This window comes from Colossoma macropomum, unplaced genomic scaffold (assembly GCF_904425465.1).
Source record: "Colossoma macropomum unplaced genomic scaffold, Colossoma_macropomum, whole genome shotgun sequence".
NCBI lineage: Eukaryota > Metazoa > Chordata > Actinopteri > Characiformes > Serrasalmidae > Colossoma > Colossoma macropomum.
Genome location: NW_023495166.1, coordinates 78,181 through 104,240, shown reverse-complemented (window position 1 = coordinate 104,240; position 26,060 = coordinate 78,181).

The following is a 26,060-nucleotide window of genomic DNA, read 5'->3' as shown; positions in this document are numbered from 1 at the left end:
CAAGACATATACATCGCAATGCCATGCTTAAATTAATCTGTGAATATTATTAATCAAATTGCAAAACGATCGATCTCTTTGGATAATACAGTGACCTAAGGCAGAAACACTTGAAAGCCAAGATATACAAATAGGACTACTAGGCTTAAAAAAATCTGTGAATTATTATTTTTAGAGTTGCAAAGCGATCGACGGCTGTGGATAATAAAAAGGACCTAACGCAGAAACACATGAAAGCCAAGACACATACATCGGACTACCACGCCATAATTAATCTGTGAATATTATCTTGGGAGCTGCTAAGCGATCGACCGCTGTGGATAAAAGAGGACCCAAACGCAAAAACACATGAAAGCCAAGACATATACATCGCATTACCTGGCGTAAACTAATCGGTGAATATTATATTTATAGTTGCAAAACGATCGACCTCCGTTGATAATAGAAAAAATTAACGCAGATACACAGAAGCCAAGACACATACATGGCAGTACCTCGCCTAAATCAACCTGTGAATATTGTTTTTGTGTTGTAAAGCGATCGACCTCTGTGGATAGAGGGACCTAACGCAGAAACACATGAAAGCCACGATATAGACATCGCACTACCTCGCCTAAATCAATCTGTGAATAGTATTTTTGTACTTGCAAAGCGATCGACCGCTGTGGATAAGAGGTGGACGTAACGCAGTTACACTTGAAAGCCAAGACATATAAACCGCGCTACCTCGACTGAATTAAACTGTGAATATTATATTTATAGTTGCAAAGCGATTGACCTCCGTTGATAACAGAAACCTAACGCAGATACACATAAAAGCCAAGACAAATACATGGCAGTACCTCGCCTAAATCAATCTGTGAATATTGTTTTTGTGTTGTTGCAAACCGATCGACCGCTGTGGATAATAGAGGGGACGTAACGCAGAAACACATGAAAGCCACGATATAGACATCGCACTACCTCGCCTAAATCAATCTGTGAATATTATTTTTATAGGTGCGAAGCGATCGACCTCCGTGGATAATAGAGGGACCTAAACCAGTTACACTTGAAAGCCAAGACATATAGATCGCACTACCTCGCATAAATTAATATGTGATTATAATTTGTGGAGTAGCAAAGCGATCGACCGCCATGGATAAAAGAGAGACCTAACGCAGAAACAAATGAAAGCCACGATATAGACATCCCACTACGACACCTAAATTCAATTGGGAATATTATTTTTATAGGTGCAATGCGATCGACGGCTGTGGATAAAAGAGGGACCTAACTCAGAAAAACTTGAAAGCCAAGGCATGTACATTGCACGACCTCGCCTAAATTAATCTGAGTTTTATTTTTATAGGTGCAACGCGATCGACCACTGTGCATAATATAGGAGCCTAAGGCAGATACACATGAAAGCCCAAACATATAGATCACATTTCCACGCCGAAATTAATCTGTGAATATTATTTTTGTAGTTGCAAGGCGATCGACCTCTGTGGATAATAGTGGTACCTAGACATGAAAGCCAAGACACACACATGGCACTAGCACGCAATAATTAATCTCTGAATATTATCTGGCTGCAAAGCAATGGACCTCTGTGGATAATAGGTCGACGTAACGCAGTTACACTTGAAAGCCAATATATATACATCGCACTACCACGCCTAAATCAAACTGTGAATATTATTTTTGTCTTGTTGCAAAGCGATCAACCTCTGCGGATCATACAGGCACCTAAAGCCGAAATACATGAAAGCCCAAACATATACATCACATTTCCACGCCTAAATTAATCTGTGAGTATTATTTTTATAGGTGCAAAGCGATCGATCTGTATGAAAAATAGAGGGACCCGAAGCAGTTACACATGAAAGCCAAGACCTATAGATCACACTACCTCGCCTACATTAATCTGTGATTATTATTTTTGGAGTTGCAAAGCAATCGACCGCTGTGGATAATAAAAGGGACCCATCACAGAAACACATGAAAGCCACGACATAGACATCGCACTACCACGCTTTAATTAATCGATGAACATTATTTTCATAGGTGCAAAGCGATCGACCACTGTGGGTAATAGAGGGACCTACAGCAATTACACTTGAAAGCCACGACATAGACATCGCACTACCTCACCTAAATTAATCTGTGATTATTATTTTTATAGAAGCAATGGAATCGACCACTCTGGATAAAAGGTGGATGTAACGCAGTTACCCTTGAAAGCCAAGAAATATACATCGCACTACCTCGCCAAAATGAATGTGATTTTTTATTTTTGGAGTTGCAAAGCGATCGAACTCTGTGGATAATACGTGGACCTAAAGCATTTACGCATGAAAGCCAAGGCATATTAATCGCAGTACCTCACCTAAATTAATCTGTGATCATTCTTTTTCGAGTTGCAAAGCGATGGACCTCTGTGGATAATAGGTGAAAGTAATGCAGTTAAACTTGAAAGCCAAGACATATAGATCGCAATACCTCCCCACAATAAATATGTGAATATTATTTTTGTAGGTGCAAAGCGATCGACCTCTGTGGATAATAGAAGGATCTAAAGCAGAAACACATGAAAGCCACGACCGACATCGCAATACCACGCCTAAATTAATCTGTGAATATTATTTTTGGAGTTGCAATGCGATCGACCTCTGTGGATAATAGAGGGACCTAACGCAGAAACACATGAAAGCCACGATATAGACATCGCACTACCACGCAAAAATGAATCTGTTAATCATATTTTTGTGTTGGTGCAAAACGATCGACTTCTGGGGATAATAGGTGGACGTAATGCAGTTACACTTGAAAGCCAAGACATACAGATCGCACTACCAAGCCTAAATTAATCAGTGCATATTATTTTTGTAGTTGCGAAGTGATAGACCTCTGTGCATAAAAGAGCGACCTATAGCAGTTACACTTGAAAGCCACGACATTGACATCGCACTACCTCGAGTAAATTAATCTGTGAATATTATTGTTGGAGTTGCAAAACGATCGACCTCTGTGGATAATAGAGGGACCTAAAGCAGTTACACTTGAAAGCCACGACATTGACATCGCACTACCTCGAGTAAATTAATCTGTGAATATTATTTTTGGAGTTGCAAAGCGATCGAACTCTGGATAATAGAAGGAACTAACGAAGATACAAATGAAAGCCACGACATTGACATCGCACTAACACAACTAAAGTAAGCTGTGAATATTATTTTTGTAGTTGCAAAGCATAGACCTCTGTGGACAATAGATAGACCTAACGAAGAAACACATGGAAGTCAAGATATATAGATCGCACTGCCGCGCCTAAATTAATCTGTGAATATTATTCTTGTAGGTGAAAAGCGATAGACCTCTGGATAATAGAGGGACCTAAGGCAGATACCCATGAAAGCCACGAAATATACATCGCATTCCATCGCCTAAATTAATCTGATTATTATTTTTGTAGTTGCAAAGTGATCGAACTCTGTGGATAATAGGTGAACGTAATGCAGTTACACTTGAAAGACAAGTCATAGAGATCGCACTCCCTCGCCTAAATTAATCTGATTATTATTTTTGTAGTTGCAAAGTGATCGAACTCTGTGGATAATAGGTGAACGTAATGCAGTTACACTTGAAAGACAAGTCATAGAGATCGCACTCCCTCGCCTAAATTAATCTGTGATTATTATTTTTGGAGTTGCAAAGCGGTCGACTGCTGTGGATAATAGAGGGACGTTAAGCCGTTACACTTGAACGCAACGACATAGACATCGCAATACCATGCCATAATTAATCTGTGAATATTATTTTTGTAGTTGCGACGCATTCGATTGCACCTCAACCGTTCCAGCTGAATTTAAGCCAAATTAAAGACGTGACCACAAAAAATGAAAATTCAGCGGCTTAAACTCCACCTTCCGCAATCCGGCTTATGCAAGCGCCTGCGTTATCATTGTGACGCGGTCGATTGCTGTGCAAATAAGTTCGAACTGAAATAAGGCTGAAATAAAGACATGACAACGATCAAAATGAAAAATAAATTGATTAAAAGCCAGCTGGGGCTACCCACTGGATGCACGCACCTGCTTTGCCATTGTGACCCGTTCGATTGCACGAGAAAGACGTTCCAACTGAATTTCAGCCAAATTAAATACGCCACCACAAAAAAAAAGAAAATTAAGAGGATTAAAAAGCACTTGCCGCTATCCGCCATAAGCAAGCTGCTGCATTGTCATTGTGACGCGTTCGCTTGCAGTTGAAACAAGTTCGAACTGAAATAAGGCTAAATTAAATACCCACCTGAATATCTCCGTGTAATGAAGACTCTCCAGATGGGTGTGAATCCATGATTAGCATTTATTCGGAACACAGCCGCATAAATCACAAACAGATTCAGAGACAGTCAAAAATGTGAAAAAAAAACAAAAAAAAACAAGCAAACATGAAACAGTATAGATCACCACACAGCAAAGGTCCCAAAGAGTGTTCAAAACAGAGGAAAAAAAAAGTCCAGAAATGGGTCTAGGCAAACCAAATAAATCCAAGAGATGAGAACAAACAAAGGTTGCTACGCATTTGAACTGGCAATACTACTCAAAGATCCACTGTGAGAGAAGGTCCTTATAAACGGAGTTTAATGAGCTGCAGGTGAGTTAGTTCAAGGTGTCATTAGGGAGCAAGTTAATACTCAAGTGAGACTGACCTCCTATTGCACCTGACATTCCACACTACAGTGTCTTGTCTTCATGCTCCACTCCTGAATCCAGTGGGTCATTGTTACTGAGGTTCATTACTTAAAGGAATGAGTTACAAAGTTACTTTTTACATATATATTGTGACAATCTTGATTACTGAAAGCATATTATGAATGAAATTGGTTTCTGTTGCGAAGGACAGAAATTTAAAGTCATAGAAAACAGTAGCAATGCGATGCAATTCAACACATAACTGAAATAAGCTTAAATTGAAGACCGTACCATGAAAAATATGAGAATTAAGAAGACAAAAAAAAACACCTGCCGCTATCCGCCAGATGGAAGCGCCTTCAATGTAATTCTGACGTATTCGATTGCACGAGAAAGACGTTCCAACTGAATTTAAGCCAAATTAAAGACGTCACCACAAAATTAAGCGGAGTAAAATCCACCTGCTGCAATCGGCGATATGCAAGCGCCTTCGTTGTGATTGTGACGGGTTCGATTGCGGTGGAAAGAAATTCGAACTAAAACAAGACTAAATTAAAGACATTACAATGATCAAAAGAAAAAAATGAGATGCAAAGCAAGCTGGGGCAAGCCAATACATGTAAGCGACTTGTTTGTAATTGGGACACATTCGATTGCTCTACAACGAAGTTCCAACTGAATTTCAGTCAAATTAAAGACGTCACCACAAAAACAAAAGAAAAGTAAGTGGATTAAAATCCACCTGCCGCTATCCGCCATATGCATCCTGTTGCATTGTCATTGTGAAGCGTTCGATTGCAGTGCAAATGAATTCGAACTAAAATAAGGCTAAATTAAATACATTACAACGATCAAAACGAAAAATAAGTAGGTTAGAAGCCAGCTGGGGCGACCCACTGCATGTAAGCGCCTGTGTTGCCATAGTGACGCATTCGTTTGCACTAGAAAGACGTTCCAAATGAATTTCAGCCAAATTAAAGACGTCACCACAAAAAAACTAGAAAATTAAGAGGATTAAATTCCACCCGCCGCTATCCGCCATAGGCAAGCGCCTGCGTTGTCATTGTGACGTGTTTGATTACAGTGGAAAGATGTTCGAACTGAAATAAGACTCAATTAAAGACGATCGAACGATCAAAAGGATATTAAAAGCCAGATGGGGGCAACCCAATACATGTAAGCGACTTCTTTGTAATTGGGACACATTCGATTACACTGGAAACAAGTTCGAACTGAATTTCAGCCAAATTAAAGACGTCACCACAATTAAGCGGATTAAAATGCACCTGGCCCTGCACCAGCCACGATATAGACATCGCACTACCACGCCTAAATTAATCTGTGAATATTATAGTTGTGTTGTTGCAAAGCGATCGACTTCTGTGGATAATAGAGGGACCTAAAGCAGTTACACTTGAAAGCCAAGACATATAGAACGCACTGCCTCGCCTAAATTAATCTATGATTATTATTTTTGGAGGTGCAAAGCGATCGACCTCTGTGGATAATAGAGGGACCTAAGCAGTAACACTTGAAAGCCATGATATAGTTATAGTACTACGACGTCTGAATCAATCTGTGAATATTATTTTTTGGAGTTGCAAAACGATCGACCTCTGTGGATAATAGAGGGACCTAAAGCAATTACACTTGAAAGCCACGACATATAGTTCACACTACCTCTCTTAAATTAATCTTTGATTATTATTTTTCGAATTGCAAAGCGATCGACCTCTGTGGATAATAGGTGGACGTAATGCAGTTACACTTGCAAGCCAAGGCATATAGATCGCACTACCACGCCTAAATGAAAGTGAGATTATTATTTTTGTAGTTGCAACGCGATCGACCGCTTTGCATAATAGAGAAACCTAAGTTATGCTTGAAAGCCAAGACATATAGATCGCAATACCATGCCATAATTATTCTGTGAATTTTATTTTTGTAGGTGGTCTGTGGATAATAGAGCGACCTAAAGCAGTTACACTTGAAAGCCACGAAAGACATCGCAATACCATGCAATAATTAATTTGTGATTATTATTTGTGGAGTTGCAAAGTAATCGACCTCTGTGGATGATCGGTGAACCTAATGCAGTTACACATGAAAGCCAAGACTGACATCGCACTACCACGCCTAAATTAATCTGTGATTATTATTTTTTTGTAGTTGCAAGCGATCGACCTCTGTGGATAATAGAAGCACCTAAAGCAGTTACACTTGAAAGCCAAGACATGTAGAGTGAAATATAATGCCATGATTAATCTGTGAATATTACTGTTATAGTTGCAAAGCGATCGACCTCTGTGGATAATAGAGGGACCTAATGCAGAAACACATGAAAGCCACGACATAGACATCGTACTACCTCGCCTAAATTAATCTGTGATTATTGTTGTAGTTGCAAAGCGATCGACCTCTGTGGATAATAGAGGGACCTAAAGCAGTTCCTCTTGAAAGCCAAGAGATATAGATCGCACTACATCGCCTAAATTAATCTCTGATTATTATATTTGGAGTTGCAAAGCGATCGAACTCTGTGGATAATAGAAGGATCTAACCAAGATACAAATGAAAGCCACGCCATAGACATCGCACTACCACGCCTCAATTAATCTGTGAATATTATTTTTTTGGATAAAAGATGGACCTAAAGCAGCGACACTTGAAAGCCACGGAATAGACATAGCAATACCATGCCATATTTAATCTGTGAATATTATTTTTGTAGTTGCTAAGCGATCGACTGCTGTGGAAGATAGAGGGACCTAACGCAGAAACACATGAAAGCCAAGACATATAGATCGCACTCCCACGCCTAAATAAATCTGTGAATATTATTTTTGTAGTTGCAAAGCGATCGACCTCTGTGGATAATAGAGGTACCTTACGCAGTTACACTTGAAAGCTAAGACATATAGAACGCACTACCTAGTCTAAACTAATCTATGATTATTATATTTGGAGCTGCAAAGCGAGCGACTTCTGTGGATAATAGACGGACCTAAAGCAGTTACACTTGAAAGCCAAGACATATAGAACGCACTACGTCGCCTAAATTAATCTGTGATTATTTTTGGAGTAGCAAAGCATATACCTCTGTGGATAATAGAAGGACCTTAAGTAGATACACTTGAAAGCCAAGACATGTAGATTGCACTACCACGCCTAATTTAATCTGTGATTATTATTTTTGTAGTTGCAACGCGATCGACCGCTGTGGATAATAGAGGGACCTAAAGCAGTTACACTTGAAAGCCACGACATATAGATCGCACGACCTCGCCATAATAAATCTGTGAATATTATTTCTGAAGTTGCAATGCGATCGACCACTGTGGATAATAGAGTTACCTTAAGCAGTTACACTTGACAGCCAAGACATAGATTGCACTACCACGTCTAAATTAATCTGTGATAATGTTTTCAGCTGCAAAGGGATCGACTGCTTTTAATAAGAGGGACCTAACGCAGAAACACATGAAAGCCAAGAAAAATAGATCGCACTACCACGCGATAATTCATCTCTGAATATTATCTTTCTAGCTGCAACGCGATCGACCTCGGTGGATAATTGACGGACCTAATGCAGAAAAACATGAACGCCACGATATATACATCGAATTACCACGCCTAAATCAATTCGTGAATAATATTTTGGTGTTGCAAAGTATGGACCTCTCGATAATAGAGGGACCTATAATTAATTTGTGAATATTATTTTTGTAGTTGCGACGTTCCAGCTGAATTTAAGCCAAATTAAAGACGTCACCACAAAAAAAAGAAAATTAAGCGGAGTAAAATCCACCTGCCGCTATCCGCCATATGCAAACGCCTGCGTTGTCATTGTGACGCGTTCGATTGCTATGCAAATAAGTTCGAACTGAAATAAGACTAAATTAATGTCCCACCTGAATTTCTCCATTCAATGAAGACTCTCCAGTTTGCTGTAAATCCATGATTCTGGTTAAATCAGAACAAATCTACATAAACCACAAACAGATTCAGAGACAGTCAAAAATGTGACAAAAACAAGCAAACATGAAACAGTATAGATCACCACACAGCAAAGTTCCCAAAGAGTGTTCAAAAACAGAGATTAAAAAAAGTCCAGAAACGGGTCTAGGCAAACCAAATAAATCCAAGAGATGAGAACAAAGATTGCTACGCATTTGAACTGCCGATACTTCTCAGAGATCCACTGTGAGTGAACGTTCTTATAAACGGAGGTTAATGAGCTGCAGGTGAGTTAGGTCAAGGTGTCATTAGGGAGCAAGTCAATACTCGGGTGAGACTGACCTCTAGTGATGAAGGCGGGTATTGCACCTGACACTCCACATTACAGTGTCATGTCTTCAGTCAAGTAGAGATATGCTCCACTCCTGAATCCAGTGGGTCATTGTTACTAAGGTTCATTACTTTAAGGAATGAGTTACAAAGTTAATTTTATAATCATATCATGAATGAAAGTGGTTTCGGTTGCGAATCACAGAAATTTTAAGTCATAGACAACAGCAGCAATGCGATGTAATTCAACACCTAACTGAAATAAGCCTAAATTAAAGACCGTACCACGAAAAATGAGAATTAAGGAGACAAAAAAAAACAAAAACACCTACCGTGATTCCCAAAATGGAAGCGCCTTCTTTGATTGCACTACAAAGACGTTCGAACTGAATTTAAGCCAAATTAATGACGTCACCACACAAAAAAATAAATAAATAAAATAAGCGGACTAAAATTCACTTGCCGCTATCCGCCATATGCAAGCGCCTGAGTTGTCATTGTGACGCGTTCGATTGCAATGCAAATAAGTTCGAACTGAAATACGGCTAAATTAAAGACATTACAACGATCAAAACGAAAAATAAGTAGGTTAAAAGCCAGCTGGGGCAACCCAATACATGTAAGCGCCTTGTTTGTAATTGGGACGCATTTGATTGCACTAGAAACAAGTTCGAACTGAATTTTAGCCAAATTAAAGACGTCATAACAGAAAAACACACACAACAAGAAAATTAAGCGGATTAAAATGCACCTGCCCCTGCACCAGCCACGGTATAGACATCGCACTACCACGCCTAAATTAATCTGTGAATATTATTTTTACAGTTTCTCAGCGATCGACCGCTGAGGATAAAAAAGGGACCAAACGCAGATACACATGAAAGCCACGACACATACATCGCAGTACCTAGCGTAAATTATTGTGTGAATATTATTTTGATTGGTGCAAAGCGATCGACCGCTGTGGAAAATAGAGGGACCTAAAGCAGTTACACTTGAAAGCCAAGACATATAGATCGCACTACCTTGAGTAAATCAATCTGTGATTATCATATTTGCAGTTTAAAAGCGATCGAACTCTGTGGATAATAGAGGGACCTAAAGCAGATACAAATGAAAGCCACGACATACACATCCCACTACCACGCCTAAATTAATCTGCGAATATTATTTTACAGGTGCAAAGCAGTCGACCACTGTGGATAATAGGTGGACGTAATGCAGTTACCCATGAAAGTCAAGACATATAGAACGCGCTACCTCGCCTAAATTAATCTGAGATTATTATTTTTTTTAGTTGCAAAGCGATCGACCTCTTTGGATAATTGAGGGACCTAAAGCAGTTAAACTTGAAAGCCAAGACATATAGAACGAACTACCTCGCCTAAATTAGTCTGTGATTATTATTTTTGGAGTTGCAAAGCGATCGACCTCTGTGGATAATAGAGGGACCTAAAGCAGTTACACTTGCAAGCCACGACATAGACATTGCACAACCTCGCCTAAATTAATCTGTGTCTGTTATTGTTGGAGGTGCAATGCGATCGACCCCTATGGATAATAGATGGACGTAATGCAGTTACACTTGAAAGCCAAGACATATAGATCGCACTATCACGCCTAAATTAATCTGAGATTATTATTTTTGGAGTTGCAAAACGAGCGACCTCTGTGGATAATAGAGGGACCTAATGCAGAAACACATTAAAGCCAAGACACATAGATCGCAATACCTTGCCATAATAAATCTGAGAATATCATTTTTGTAGTTGCACAGCAATTGACCGCTGTCGATAATAGGGGGACCTAGTGCAGAAAAAAAATTAAAGCCAAGACATATAGATCACACTCCCACGCCAAAATTAATCTGTGCATATTATTTTTGTAGTTGCAAAGTGATCGACCTCTGGGGATGAAAGAGCGACCTAAAGCAGTTACACTTGAAAGCCACGACATAGACATCGCAGAACCTCGACTAAACCAATCTGTGAATATTATTGTTGGAGGTGAAAAGCGATCGACCTCTGTGGATAATACGTGGACGTAATGCAGTTACACATGAAAGCCAAGACATATAGATCGCACTACCTCACGGAAATTAATCTGTGATTATTATTTTTTTTAGTTGCAAAGCGATCGATTTCTGTGGATAATAGAGGGACCTATAGCACAAACACATGAAAGCCAAGACATATGCATCGCACTACAACGTCATAATTAATCTGTGATTATTATTTTTGGAGTTGCGAAGCCATCGATTTCTGTGGATAATAGAGGGACCTAAAGCAGTTACACTTGAAAGCCAAGACACATAGTCAAGTCAAATTTATTTGTATAGCGGTTTTTACAACTGATGTCACAAAGCAGCTTCACAGAAATCCAATTAGGACAAAGTTTCAACACGAAATGTAAATCCTCCAGGTGAGCAAGCCTGTGGCGACAGTGGCAAGGAAAAACTCCCTCAGAGCTGAGGAAGAAACCTTGGGAGGAACCAAGGCTCACAAGGGGGGACCCATCCTCCTCTGGTCAAACTACCTACAAAATTATTATACTACTAATATTAATAGTAGTAGTAGTAGTAGTAGTAGTAATAGTTAGGAGTCCACTTCAGTGTAGAGTGGGCAGCCAGTCCAAGGCAGGTGGCGGTGACTGGGGTGTGGGCAACTGGTCTGAAGCAGGTAGCCGGAAAGCTCGACAGACAATCATCCAGCAGTGTCCGGCCGGACAGGTGGGCAGTCGTTTTCTTGGACGAAAGGTAGGGAAATGGAGTTAGTTTAGTTCTGTATGGGTGTATGTATAATAATAAGTAAATCATTTCCAGAGTGTGGCTAACGACTCCGGCAGATCTGACTACAACAGCTTAACTAAAAGGAGAGAACCAAAAGGGCTTACAGATACAGGAGCACCCTGAGACAATTTGGCATCCCTCTGCTCCACCGTCCACAAACCTGAGTGTTCGCGTGCGAGTGGCGGGACGACAGCACCAGCGTCTCAGTTTACTATAATTCCCTGTGTCCATGGACCCCTGGTTCTGTTGCCTTTATCCAAGGGGAAACATTAACTACCAAAAACTAAACTAAACAAGTGAGTTTTCAGCCTAGATTTGAAGATTGCGACTGAGTCCCGAACATTTTCTGGAAGATCATTCCAGAGTTTGGGGGCTTTATAAGAAAAGCCTCTTCCCCCAGATGAAACCTTCTGAATTCTGGGAACTATTAAAAAGCCAGCACTCTGTGATCTGAGTAATCGTGGTGGGTCGTAATGGGAAATAAGGTCTTGTAGGTACTCAGGAGCGAGCCCATGTAGGGCTTTATACGTCAATAAAAGAATTTTGTAATCAATACGGAATTTAACAGGCAGCCAATGAAGTGATGATAGAACTGGACTGATATGATCAAATTTTCTAGTTTTAGTGAGAACCCTGGCTGCAGCAATTTGAAATAGTTGAAGTTTACTTAAATTCCTGCTGGTGCATCCTGATAGTAGTGCGTTACAATAGTCTAGCCTTGAAGTAATAAAGGCATGTACTAATGTTTCTGCGTCATGCAGTGATAAGGCACTTCTTATTCTGGCGATGTTGCGAAGACGTAAAAAAGCTGTCCTAGTGATACTGCCTATGTGTTGATTGAATGATAAATCTGGATCGAGTATTACACCAAGATTTTTTGCTGCTGAACCAGGTATAACTGAAAAGTCAGCTAGATTTAAAGTTAAATCTGATAATTTATTTCTTGCCACTTTTGGACCCAGAAGGAGAACCTCTGTTTTGTTACTGTTTAGAAGGAGGAAGTTATGCAACATCCAACCTTTCACATCTTTTACACAATCCTCTATTTTCTTTAACCTGTATTTGTCATCAGGCTTGGCTGATATGTATAATTGCGTATCGTCTGCGTAACAGTGAAAGTTAATGCCATGGTTACTTATAACTGTGCCTAACGGTAACATGTATAATGTAAATAATAATGGTCCTAAAATAGAGCCTTGTGGAATTCCAGATCTTACTTGTGAATAATTGGAAGATAAGTCATTTACCTTTACGAACTGATAACGTTCCGTTAAGTAAGATTTGAACCATGATAGGGCTGTCCCTGTGATTCAAACCATGTTTTCTAACCTTTCTAGGAGAATATTGTGGTCTATTGTATTGAAAGCTGCGCTGAGGTCAAGTAGCACCAACAGGGATATGTAGCCTTGATCAGAGGCAAGGAGAAGATCATTTGTTATCTTAACTAGAGTCGTCTCAGTGCTGTGATGTGGCCTGAAACCAGATTGAAATTTTTCATAAATGTGGTTCTTATGTAGATATGAACTAAGTTGTTGGGCTACAGCTTTTTCTAAGATCTTAGATATAAATGGTAGGTTAGAAATAGGCCTGTAAGTAGACAATACGCTAGCATCAAGGTTCGGTTTCTTGAGCAGAGGTTTAATAACTGCTAGTTTAAAAGCTTTGGGTACATGGCCCAGGCTAAGGGACGAGTTTACTATAGTTAATAGAGGATTAATGATAACTGGTAGCACTTCTTTGAGTAATTTTGAGGGAATTGCATCAAGTGTGCAGGTTGTGCAATTTGCAGAGGAGATAATCTTCTCAAATGAGTGGGTAGAAATTTTCAAGCCTTTCTTCTGCAACTATGTTTTATATCAGCCATGTCAGATGACAGCCAAGTTGGATTTAATACTGTGGGTTGAATTTGTTGTCTAATATTTTCAAAATTAAAAAAGTCCATAAAAACTTAACTGGTGAGAGTCGCCGGAATTTGTGGTTCAGTTCCTGCCTGATTTTTGTAATTTTGGAAATCACACTAAACAGTACTCTAGGATTATATTTATTATTTTCGATCAGCGAGGCCAGATATGCTGAGCGAGCTTTAGTGAGAGCATTTTTGTACTCTATAAGGCTGTCCTTCCAGGCCAAGTGGAACACTTCCAGCTTGGTTGATCGCCATTTCCGCTCTAGTTTCCGTACTGTTTGTTTTAAGGTACAGGTTTTATCATTGTACCATGGGGCGAGCTTTTTCTGTCTTATCCTTTTGAATTTAACTGGCGCCACATTTTCTAAAGTAGATCAGAAGGTATTTTCTAAATAGTCGGTTAATACATCTAGCTCCATTGGGTCTGATGGAGTGGATACTAGGGTTGATAGTTCTGGGAGGTTTTCTATGAATTGTAGGGCGGTAAATGGGTTTATTGTGCGCTTTGTAGAATAGCGAGGGGACGTACATGTATTATGGCTAAGACGTAGCTCATAAGAAATTAGGTAAAGGTCGGAGATTACTGAGGTTTGCGGTAGGATATTAAGCCTGTCTATGTTAAATCCGAGTGTCAGAACTAAGTTTAAAGTGTGACTACAATAGTGTGTAGGCCCTGTAACATTTTGGGTAATACCAACAGAGTCTAGGATTGAAGCAAATGCCTTTTTTAGTGGGTCATCTGCCTTCTCAAAATGGATATTAAAATTTCCTACAATCATTACTTTATCATTGCACACAGCTAGGTTAGCAGGGAAGTCAGTAAATTCTTTTAGAAATTCTGAGTAGGGTCCTGGAGGTCTGTAAATGTTAAATAATGAAAATGCGTTCTTTTTTGTGGCCGGATTTGGACATATATGTTGTACATATAGATCGCACGACCACGCCTAAATTAATCTGTGATTATTATTCTTGCAGTTGCAAAGCATAGACCTCTGTGGATAATAGAAGGCCCTTAAGCAGACATATTTGAAAGCCAAGACATATAGATCGCACTACCTCGCAATAATAAATCTGTGAATATTTTTTTTTGGAGTTGCAAAGTGATCGACCTCTGTTGATAATAGAGGGAACTAAAACACTTACACTTGAAAGCCACGATATAGACATCGCACTACCTCGCCTAAATTAATCTGTGATTATTATTTTTGGAGTTGCAAAGCGATCGACCTCTGTGGAAAATAGATGGACGTAACGCAGAAACACATGAAAGCCAAGACAGAGACATCGCAATACTGTGCCAAAATTAATCTGTGAATATTATATTTGTAGTTGCAAAGCGATCGAACTCTGTAGATAATAGAGGGACCTAAAGCAGAAACACATGAAAGCCACGACAGACATCGCAATACCATGACATAATTAATCTGTGAATATTACTTGTGTTGTTGCAAATCGATCAACATCTGTGAATAACAGAGGGACCTAACGCAGAAACACATGAAAGCCAAGACATAGAGAATGCACTACCTCGCCTACATTAATCTGTGATTATTATTTTTGTAGGTGCAAAGCGATCGAACTCTGGATAATAGAGGGACCTAAAGCAGTTACACTTGAAAACCACGACATAGACATCGAAATACCATGCCGTAATTAATCTGTGAATATTATTTTTGTGTTGTTAAGCGATCGACCTCTGTGGATAATAGAGGGACGTAACGCAGAAACACATGAAAGCCAAGAAATAGAGACGGCACTACATCGCCTACATTAATCTGTGATTATTATTTTTGGAGTTCCAAAGCGATCGACCTCTGTGGATAAGAGAGGGCCCTAACGCAGAAACACATGAAATTCAAAACACAAACGTCGCACTTCCACGCGATAATTAATCTGTGCATATTATTTTTGCAGTTGCACAGCGATCGACCGCTGTGGATAATAGACACCTAACGCAGAAAAACATGATAGCCAAGACATATAGATCGCACTATCACGCCATAATTAATCTGTGCATATTATTTTTGTTATTGCAAAGAGATCGCCTGCGGTGGATAATAGAGGGACCTAACGCAGAAACACATGAAAGCCACGATAAAGACATCGCAATTCCTCGCCTAAATCAATCTGTGAATCATATTTTTGTGTAATTGCAAAGTGATCAATCTCTGTGGATAATAGAGGGACCAAACGAAGATACACATTAAAGGCAAGACATATAGATCGCACTACCTCACTGAAATTAATCTGTGATTATTATTTTTGGAGTTGCAAAGCGATTGACCTCTGTGGATAATAGATGGAGCTAATGCAGAAACACATGAAAGCCAAGACATACGGATCGCACTACCTCGCCTAAATAAATCTATGTTTATTATTTTTGGAGTTGCAACGCGATCAACCTCTGTGGATAATAGAGGGACCTAACGCAGTTCCACTTGAAAGCCAAGAAATATAGATTGCACTACCTCGCCTAAATTAATCTGTGATTTTTTATTATTTGACTTGCAAAGCGATCGTAATTTGTGGATACTAGTTGATACTGAAGTTCATTACTTTAAGGAATGAGTTACAAAGTTACTTTTTACATATATATTGTGACAATCTTGATTACTGAAAGCATATCATGAAGGAAATTGGTTTCTGTTGCGAATGACAGAAATTTAAAGTCATAGAAAACAGTAGCAATGCGATGTTATTCAACACCTAACTGAAATAAGCCTAAATTAAAAGACCGTACCACGAAAAATGAGAATTAAGGAGAAAAAAAAACACCTGCCGTGATCCGCCAAATTGAACTGCAATTGTGACGCATTCGATTGCAAAAGAATGACGCTCCAACTGAATTGGGCGACCCAGCTTGGGCGACCCAATGCATGTAAGCGCCTGCGTTGCCATTGTGACGCATTCGATTGAGGTGGAAAGAAGTTCCAACTGAAATAAGCTTAAATTAAAGACAGCACAACGATCAAAACAAAAAATAAGGAGATAAAAATCCGCCTGCCGAAATCCGCCATATGCAAGCCCTGTCTTTGTAATTGTGCCGCATTCGATTGCACTAGAAAGACGTTCCAACTGAATTCCAACCAAATTAAAAGACGTCACCACAAAAAAATAAAAATAAATAAATAAATAAAAGAATTAAGCGGATAAAATCCACTTGCCGCTATCCGGCATATGCAGGCGCCTGCGTTGTCATTGTGACGCGATCGATTGCTGTTGAAATAAGTTCGAACTGAAATAAGGCTAAATTAAAGACATTAGAACGACGCATTCGATTGGACTAGAAAAACGTCCGACCTGAATTTCAGCCAAATTAAGGACGTCACCACAAAAAAACAAAACAAACAAACAAAAAAAAACAAAAAGAAAATTAAGCGGATTAAAATGCACCTGCCCCTGCATCAGCCACGATATAGACATCGCAGTACCAAGCCTAAATTAATCTGTGAATATTATTTTTGTAGTTGCAAAGCGATCGACCTCTGTGGATAATAGAGGGACCTAAAGCAGTTCCACTTGAAAACCAAGACAAATAGATCGCACTACGTCGCCTAAATTAATCTGTAATTGTTATTTTTGCAGTTGCAAAGCGTAGATCTCTGTGGATAATAGAGGGACCTACAGCAGTTACACTTGAAAGCCAAGACAAATAGATCGCACTACGTCGCCTAAATTAATCTGTAATTGTTATTTTTGCAGTTGCAAAGCGTAGACCTCTGTGGATAATAGAGGGACCTACAGCAGTTCCACTTGAAAGCCACGACATAGACATCGCAATACCATGCCATAATTAATATGTGAATATTATTTTTGTAGATGCAAAGCGATCGACCTCTGTGGATAATAGAGGGACCTACAGCAGGTCCAGTTGAAAGCCAAGACAAATAGATCGCACTACGTCGCCTAAATTAATCTGTAATTGTTATTTTTGCAGTTGCAAAGCGTAGACCTCTGTGGATAATAAAATAATCTGTAATTGTTATTTTTGCAGTTGCAAAGCGTAGACCTCTGTGGATAATAGAGGGACCTAAAGCAGTTCCACTTGAAAGCCAAGACAAATAGATCGCACTACGTCGCCTAAATTAATCTATGATCATTATATATGTAGTTGCATATCATTGACCTCTGCGGATAATAGAGGGACCTAACGCAAAAAAACATGAAAGCCAAGACATATGGATCGCAAAACTATGACATAATTAATCTGCGAATATTATTTTTGTAGTTGCGACGCATTCGCTAGCACTTCAAAGACGTTCCAGCTGAATTGAAGCCAAATTACACACACACACACACACACACACACACACACACACACACACACACCACAAGAAAATTAAGCGGTATAAAATCCACAAGCAAGCGCCTTCGTTCTCTTTGTGACGCGTTCAATTGCTGTGCAAATAAGTTAAACCTGAAATAAGGCTAAATTCAAAACATTACAACATCAAAACAAAAACTAAGGAGAGTAAAAGCCAGCTGGGGAAACCCAATACATGTAAGCGCCTGCTTTGCCTTTGTGACGGGTTCAACTGCAGTGGAAAGATGTTCGAACTGAAATAACACTAAATTAAAGTCCCACCTGAATATCTCCATTCAATGAACACTCTCCAGATTGCTGTGAATCCATGATTCTCGTTAAATTAGAACAAAGCCTCATAAATCTCAAACAGATTCAGAGACAGCCAAAAATGTGGAAAAAAAAACAAGAAAACAAGCAAACATGAAACAGTATAGATCACCACACAGCAAAGTTCCCAAAGAGTGTTCAAAAACAGAGATAAAAAAAGTCCAGAAATGGGTCTTGGCAACCCAAATAAATCCAAGAGACGAGACCAAACAACGATTGCTACGCATTTGAACTGGCAATACTTCTCAGAGATCCACTGTGAGTGAAGGTTCTTATAAACGGAGGTTAATGAGCTGCAGGTGGGTTAGGTCAAGGTGTCATTAGGGAGCAAGTCAATTCTCGGGTGAGACTGACCTCTAGTGATGAAGGCGGGTATTGCACCTGACACTCCACATTACAGGGTCATGTCTTCAGTCAAGTAGAGATATGCTCCACTCCTGAATAAAGTGGGTCATTGTTACTAAGGTTCATTACTTTAAGGAATGAGTTACAAAGTTACTTTTTTACATATATATTGTGACAATCTTGATTACTGAAAGCATATCATGAAGGAAATTGGTTTCTGTGGCGAATGACAGAAATTTTAAGTCATAGGAAACAGTAGCAATGCGATGTAATTTAACAGCTAACTGAAACAAGCCTAAATTAAAGACCGTACCACGAAAAATGAGAGTTAAAGAGACAACAAAACACCTGCCGTGATCCGCCAAATGGAATCCGCCCTTCTTTGCAATTGTGACGCCTTCGATTGCACTAGAAGACTTTCCAACTGAATTTAAGCCAAATTAAAGACGTCACCACAAAAAAAAAGAAAATTAAGCGGATTAAAATGCACCTGCCGCTATCCGCCATATGCAAGCTGCTACACTGTCATTGTGACGCGTTCAATTGCAATGCAAATAAGTTCGAACTGAAATAAGACTAAATTAAAGATATTACAACGATCAAAACGAAAAATAAGTAGATTAGAAGCCAGCTGGGGCGACCCACTGCATATTAGCGCCGTCTTTGTAATTGGGACGCATTCGATTGCCCTAGAAACGAGTTCGAACTGAATTTCATCCAAATTAAAGACGTCAACATAATAATAATAAATAAAAAACGAGAAAATTAAGCGGATTAAAATGCACGTGCCCCTGCACCAGCCACGGTATAGACATCGCACTACCACGACTAAATTAATCTGTGAATATTATTTTTGCAGTTGCAAAGCGATCGAGCGCTGAGGATAATAGAGGGACCTTACGCAGTTACACTTGAAAGCCAAGACATATGGATCGCACTACCTTGCCATATTTGACCTGTGCATATTATTTTTGTAGTTGCAAAGTGATAGACCTTTGTGGATAATAGAGGGACCTAACGCAGTTCCACTTGAAAGCCAAGACATATAGTTCGCACTACCTCGCCATATTTAATCTGTGCATATAATTTTTGTAGTTGCAAAGCGATCGACCTCTGTGTATAATAGAGAGACATAAAGCAGTTAGACTTAAAAGCCAAGACATATAGATCGCAATATTACGCCTAAATGAATCTGTGATTATTATTTTTGGAGTTGCAATGCAATCGACCTCTGTGGATAATAGAGGGACCTAAAGCAGTTACACTTGAAAGCCAAGACATATAGAACGCACTCCCTCGCCTAAATTAATCTATGATTATTATTTTTGGAGTTGCAAAGCGATCGAACTCTGTGGATAATAGAAGCATCTACTGAAGATACAAATGAGAGCCAAGACATATAGATCGCACTACCTCGCCATATTTAATCTGTGCATATCATTTTTGTAGTTGCAAAGCGATAGACCTCTGTGGATAATAGAGGGACCTAAAGCAGTTACGCTTGAAAGCCAAGACATATAGATTGCACTACCTCGCCATAATAAATCTGTGATTATTATTTTTGTATTTGCAAAGCGATCGACCTCTGTGTATAATAGAGGGACCTAGAGCAGTTACCTTTGATACCAAAACATATAGATGGCACTCCTACGCCTAAATTAATCTGTGATTATTATTATTGCAGTTGCAAAGCATAGACCCTCTGTGGATAATAGAGGGACCTTAAGCAGATACACTTGAAAGCCAAGACATATAGATCGCACTACCACGCCATAATTAATCTGTGAATATTATTTTTGGAGTTGCTAAGCGATCGCACTCTGTGGATAATAGAGGGACCTAACGCAGAAACACATGAAAGCCAAGACATACACATCGCACTACGTCGCCTAAATTAATCTGTGAATATTATATTTATAGTAGCAATACGATCGACCGCTGTGGATAATAGGTGGACGTAAGGCAGTAACACTTGAAAGCCAAAACATATCCATCGCAGTACCATGCCTAAATCAATCAGTGAATATTATTTTTGTGTTGTTGCAAAGCGATCGACCTCTGTGGATAAAAGAGGGACGTAACGCAGTTACACTTGAAAGCCAAGACATATAAGCCGCGCTACCTCGCCAGAATTAACTGGGAATATTATATTTATAGCTGCAAAGCGATCGATCGCTGTGGATAAAGAGGGACCAAACGCAGAACACATGAAAGCCAAGACATATAAACCGCGCTACCTCGCCTGAATTAAACGGGGACTATTATATTCATAGTTGCAAAGCGATCGATCGCTGTGTATAAAAGAGGGAACAAACGCAGAAACACATGAAAGCCACGACATAGACATCGCACTACCCACACATAAATTAATCTGTGAATGTTATTTTAATAGGTGCAAAGCGATCGACCGCTGTGGATAATAGATGGACCTAAGCGATCGACCACTGTGGAGAATAGGTGGACGTTACGCAGTTACATTTGAAAGATAAGACATACACATCGTAGTTACACTTGAAAGCCAAACATATACATCGCAGTACCATGCCTAAATCAATATGTGAATATTATTTTTGTGTTGTTGCAAAGCGATCGACCTCTGTGGATAAAAGAGGGACGTAACGCAGTACACTTGAAAGCCAGACATATAGATCGCACTACCTCGCCTAAATTAAACTGTGAATACCATTTTAATTTAGTTGCAAAGCCGTCGACTGCTGTGAACAATAAAGAGACCTAACGCAGAAACACATGAAAGCCAAGACATACACATCGCACTACCTCGCGTAAATTAATCGGTGAATATTATTTTTATAGGTGCAATGCGATCGACCGCTGTGGATAATAGGTGGACGTAACGCAGTTACATTTAAAAGCCAAGACATATAGATCGCACTACCTCGCCTAAATTAATCTGTGATTATTATTTTTGTGTTGTTGCAAAGCGATAGACCTCTGTGGATAATAGAGGGACCTAAAGCAGTTACATTTGAAAGCCAAGACATATAAGCCGCGCTACCTCGCCAGAATTAAACTGGGAATATTATATTTATAGCTGCAAAGCGATCGATCGCTGTGGATAAAAGAGGGACCAAACGCAGAAACACATGAAAGCCAAGACATATAACTGCGCTACCTCGCCTGAATTAAACTGGGACTATTATATTCATAGCTGCAAAGCGATCGACCGCTGTGGATAAAGAGGGACCGAACGCAGAAACACATGAAAGCCAAGACATACACATCGCACTACCACACATAAATTAATCTGTGAATGTTATTTTTATAGGTGGAAACCGATCGACCACTGTGGATAATAGATGGACGTAACGCAGTTACACTTGAAAGCCAAGGCATATACATCGCACTACTACGCCTAAATTAATCTGTGATTATTATTTTTGGAGTTGCAAAGCGATCGACCTCTGTGGATAATAGAGGGACCTAAAGCAGTTAAACTTGAAAGCCAAGACATATAAGCCGCGCTAGCCCCTCGCCAGAATTAAACTGGGAATATTATATTTATAATTGCAAAGCGATCGACCGCTGTGGATAATAGATGGACCTAAGGCAGAAACACATGAAAGCCAAGTCATATACATCACACTACCACGCCTAAATTAATCTGTGATTATTATTTTTGGAGTTGCAAAGCGAATGACTTGTTTGGATAATAGAGGGACCTAACGCAGAAACACATGAAATCCAAAATATGTCCATGGCACTACCACGCCTAAATCAATCTGTGAATATTATTATTATTTTTTTTTAACTTAATTTTTATTTATTTTTTAAGTGTTACTATGTTTCCATGGAAAAACCTCTATAAGAATACAAGTTATATCTATACACTCTTCATTCTTACTTATTACATAAATAAGCAACAAAGGGAATCCACTTCAAAATAAAAGTAGTCAATAACATAAGAAAAAATAATGAAAATTATATGTGAACAGAACATGATTGTCTAAAAGTAAATAAACATAGTTAATTAGTCAATCATTAAGGGGAAAATAAAAAAAAATAATAATAAAAAAATAAATAAATAAATAAAGAAAATAATAATAATAAATTTCTTCCTGCATTAGTAGATCTATAACAGGACTCCATCTCTTCGTAAATGTATCTTTTTGAATTCTTAATAAGTATGTTATTTGTTCCATTTGGTAGACATCCCACACCTTTTGGATCCATAAATTATATGTGGAAGGGTCTGGATTCATCCAATTAATTGTAATACATTTCAGAGCTACCTTTAGTAATATTCCTAGAAGGTATTTCTTAGATCTCCCCTCTAAGTTATCCGGTATTACTCCCAATATTGCTACTCTAGGATCTTGTGGAATATTCTGCTGAAACACTTCCTTAAGCGCATCAAATACTTCATTCCCGAATATTTGTAACTTAGGGCACAGCCAAAATATGTGAATATGGTCACCAATTTGTGCTCCACAATTTCTCCAACATGAACTGTTATGTGTTAGACCCATCTTCAACACTATTTCTGGCGTTCGGAAATATCTGGTGATGACCTTCCATTTGAATTCTCTCCAGATGTTTGAATTGGTCACTAGACTTGCTTCGGTGCATATTTTGTTCCATTTACTCTTTGTTATATCCACATTTAGTTCTGATTCCCATCTCTGCTTTATATTTAAGGAATTATTCAGGTTCATAGACATGAATATTTGATACAATTTACAAAGTATTCTTTCCCCTCCATTCTTTGTTTGTAATTCCATGAAATAATTTTCTATATGTGTAGGTTTTATAAGTTTTTCCCATTCTTTGTGTGTACTTAAAATATCTAAAAAAGTCTGTTCTGGGGAGAGCAAATTCATTTTCAAGCTGTTCAAATGTCTTAAGGTTACCCCTGTCCAACATCTGATGCAGTTTGGTTAAACCATACTCTGACCATCTTTTAAACCCTGTATCCAAACAGTTGGGGATAAAGGTTTTCATATGTCCAATACTTGCTAACAGTGAAATTGTCTTGGGCAGCCTGAATATTGATTGTATTTTTTTCCACATCTTAAAGGTAACTGCAGTCCATTGTCCCAATTTCTTTTATGGGGCATCCAAAAATGGTAAGACATTAAGGGGCACTGGGCACATACTTTTTTCGATATTAAGCCAGCGTGTACTTATATTATTCTGGATCCATGTTAACAAAGGCTTCATCTGTGCGGCCCAGAAATAATATTTTAAGTTAGGCAATTTAAGCCCACCATCTGATTTGGATAGCTGCAATGTTTTAAGTCTAATTCTTGGACGTTTTCTTTGCCATATAAACTGAGAAATCAATTTATCCAAATTATTAAAAGTAGACTTTGGAACTTCAATGGGTAACATCTGAAATAAATAAAGCAACCTGGGCAAAACATTCATACGTATAGTTTCAATACGACCTAGCAAAGATAGAGGGAGTGTGGACCATCGGTCCAAATTTTTACTAATACAAATTTTCTTATAATTTACAACATAAAGGTTTTGTACAGATTCAGGGATGTGTATACCAAGATATTTAATACCATTTTTTGGCCACTTGAATCCACTCTGGAGTTTTATACTTTGTGGTATTTTGCCATTAACATCCATAGCTTCTGTTTTTTCCACATTAATTTTATATCCAGAGTAGTATCCATACTGAGAAATATGTTTCTTTAAGTGTGATATCGTTGTTATTGGATCTGTTAAGCACAATAGTACATCATCTGCATAAAGGGATATTTTATGTTCTTCTTTATTTATTTCGATTCCTTTTATATTTTTATCATCTCTGCTGAGCTGTGCTAATGGTTCGATACTAATTGCAAACAGAAGAAGCGAGAGCGAACAGCCCTGTCTACATCCGCGTTCTAATGTAAATTTCTCTGACCTACACCCATTAACCCTAACTGCAGCCTGTGGGTCTGAATAGAGTGTTTGTATTCAATTTATGAAGTTAGGGCCAAATTTAAACTGTTTTAGTGTTTGAAATAAATATTGCCATGATACACGATCAAAGGCCTTCTCGGCATCCAATGATATAATTATTGCTTCTTTTTCTTTATCTTTTTGGTAGGCCATTACATTAAGTAATCTTCTGATGTTATCTCCATAGTATCTTCCGGTGATAAAACCAGCCTGATCAGGATGGATAATTTGGGTAATAATCTTACTGACACGTCTAGCCAAGATTGCTGTTAAAATACGCAAATCTGCATTCAATAGTGGTATAGGCCTATAGGATTGGCATTCGGTAGGATCTTTGCCCTCTTTATGTATTACTACTATGGTTGCTTCCTTCCAGGAGGGGGCTAAAACTTTAAACTCAAACGCATGATGGTATGCTTTTAATAACAGGGGAGATACTATATCTTTAAAGGTTTTGTAAAATTCATTAATAAATCCATCTGATCTTGGGCTTTTATTATTTTTCAGATTCAAGATCACCTGCTTAATTTCCCATTCCTCTATTGGTTCATCTAATTCCTTGGCCATTGATTCTGTTAGTGTTGTCAAGTTTATGTCTTCCAAGAATGTTTCGAGTTGTATGTCCTAAGAACAAGTATCAGAGTTTTTGTATAAACATTTGTAAAATTCTGCAAAGGATTCTGCTATCTCATCTGGTTTAGTACAAAATTTAGTATCCTTAGATTTTATTTTCTGCATTTTTATGTTTTTTGTGTTAGATGATTGTTGCTTTTTCAATCTAAATGCCAATAACCTACTTGCTCTGTTACCATATTCATAATATTGCTGGTTAACAAATCTTAAGCGTCCCTCAAACTTCTCTGATAACAAACTGTTAAGTTCTCTACGGGTTGCGCTAAGAGCTTTAACAAGTCTAGTTGAAGTGGTTTGTTTATGTTGCTTTTCTAAATCCTTTAATTTGTCCTCTAATTCCTGCTGTTTGGCATTCTTTTTTCTTTTTTTTGTGCATGTGTAGCCATAATAATACTGATTTTGACTATTTTTTAATTTTTTTTATTTTTTATTTTATTTGAATATTATTTTGCATCGCTATTGTGAACTTCACTAAGCTTTACTAAGAGTCTTTGTGGAATGATAAATGAATATTACTGTGAAATATCTGAGTTTCTAACTAATTTCAATGTGTATGGTTTTTATGGGGTTCCCCCCTTGCTGGTTGTAGATGGGGCATTAATTGGTGCAACACAATGCCTGTGTATTGTGTGCTTTTCCGGTAAATCGCCAAAAGCATTGTGAATGCTGAACGGGTAAGCAGGCGATTTCACTCTCTCCCATATAGTTCTCTTTCTAAGAATAAAAAGAGGTCTTTAGTCATTGCTAAGGATATAAACACTACATTGTGAAGTCGAAGCACTGTTTTACGTGTATATGTAATGTTCTTTCCAAACTTTAAGTGTAAACAGTGCTTTTAATGTACGGCATGCACCTCGTTGTTTTTTTATGCCTCGT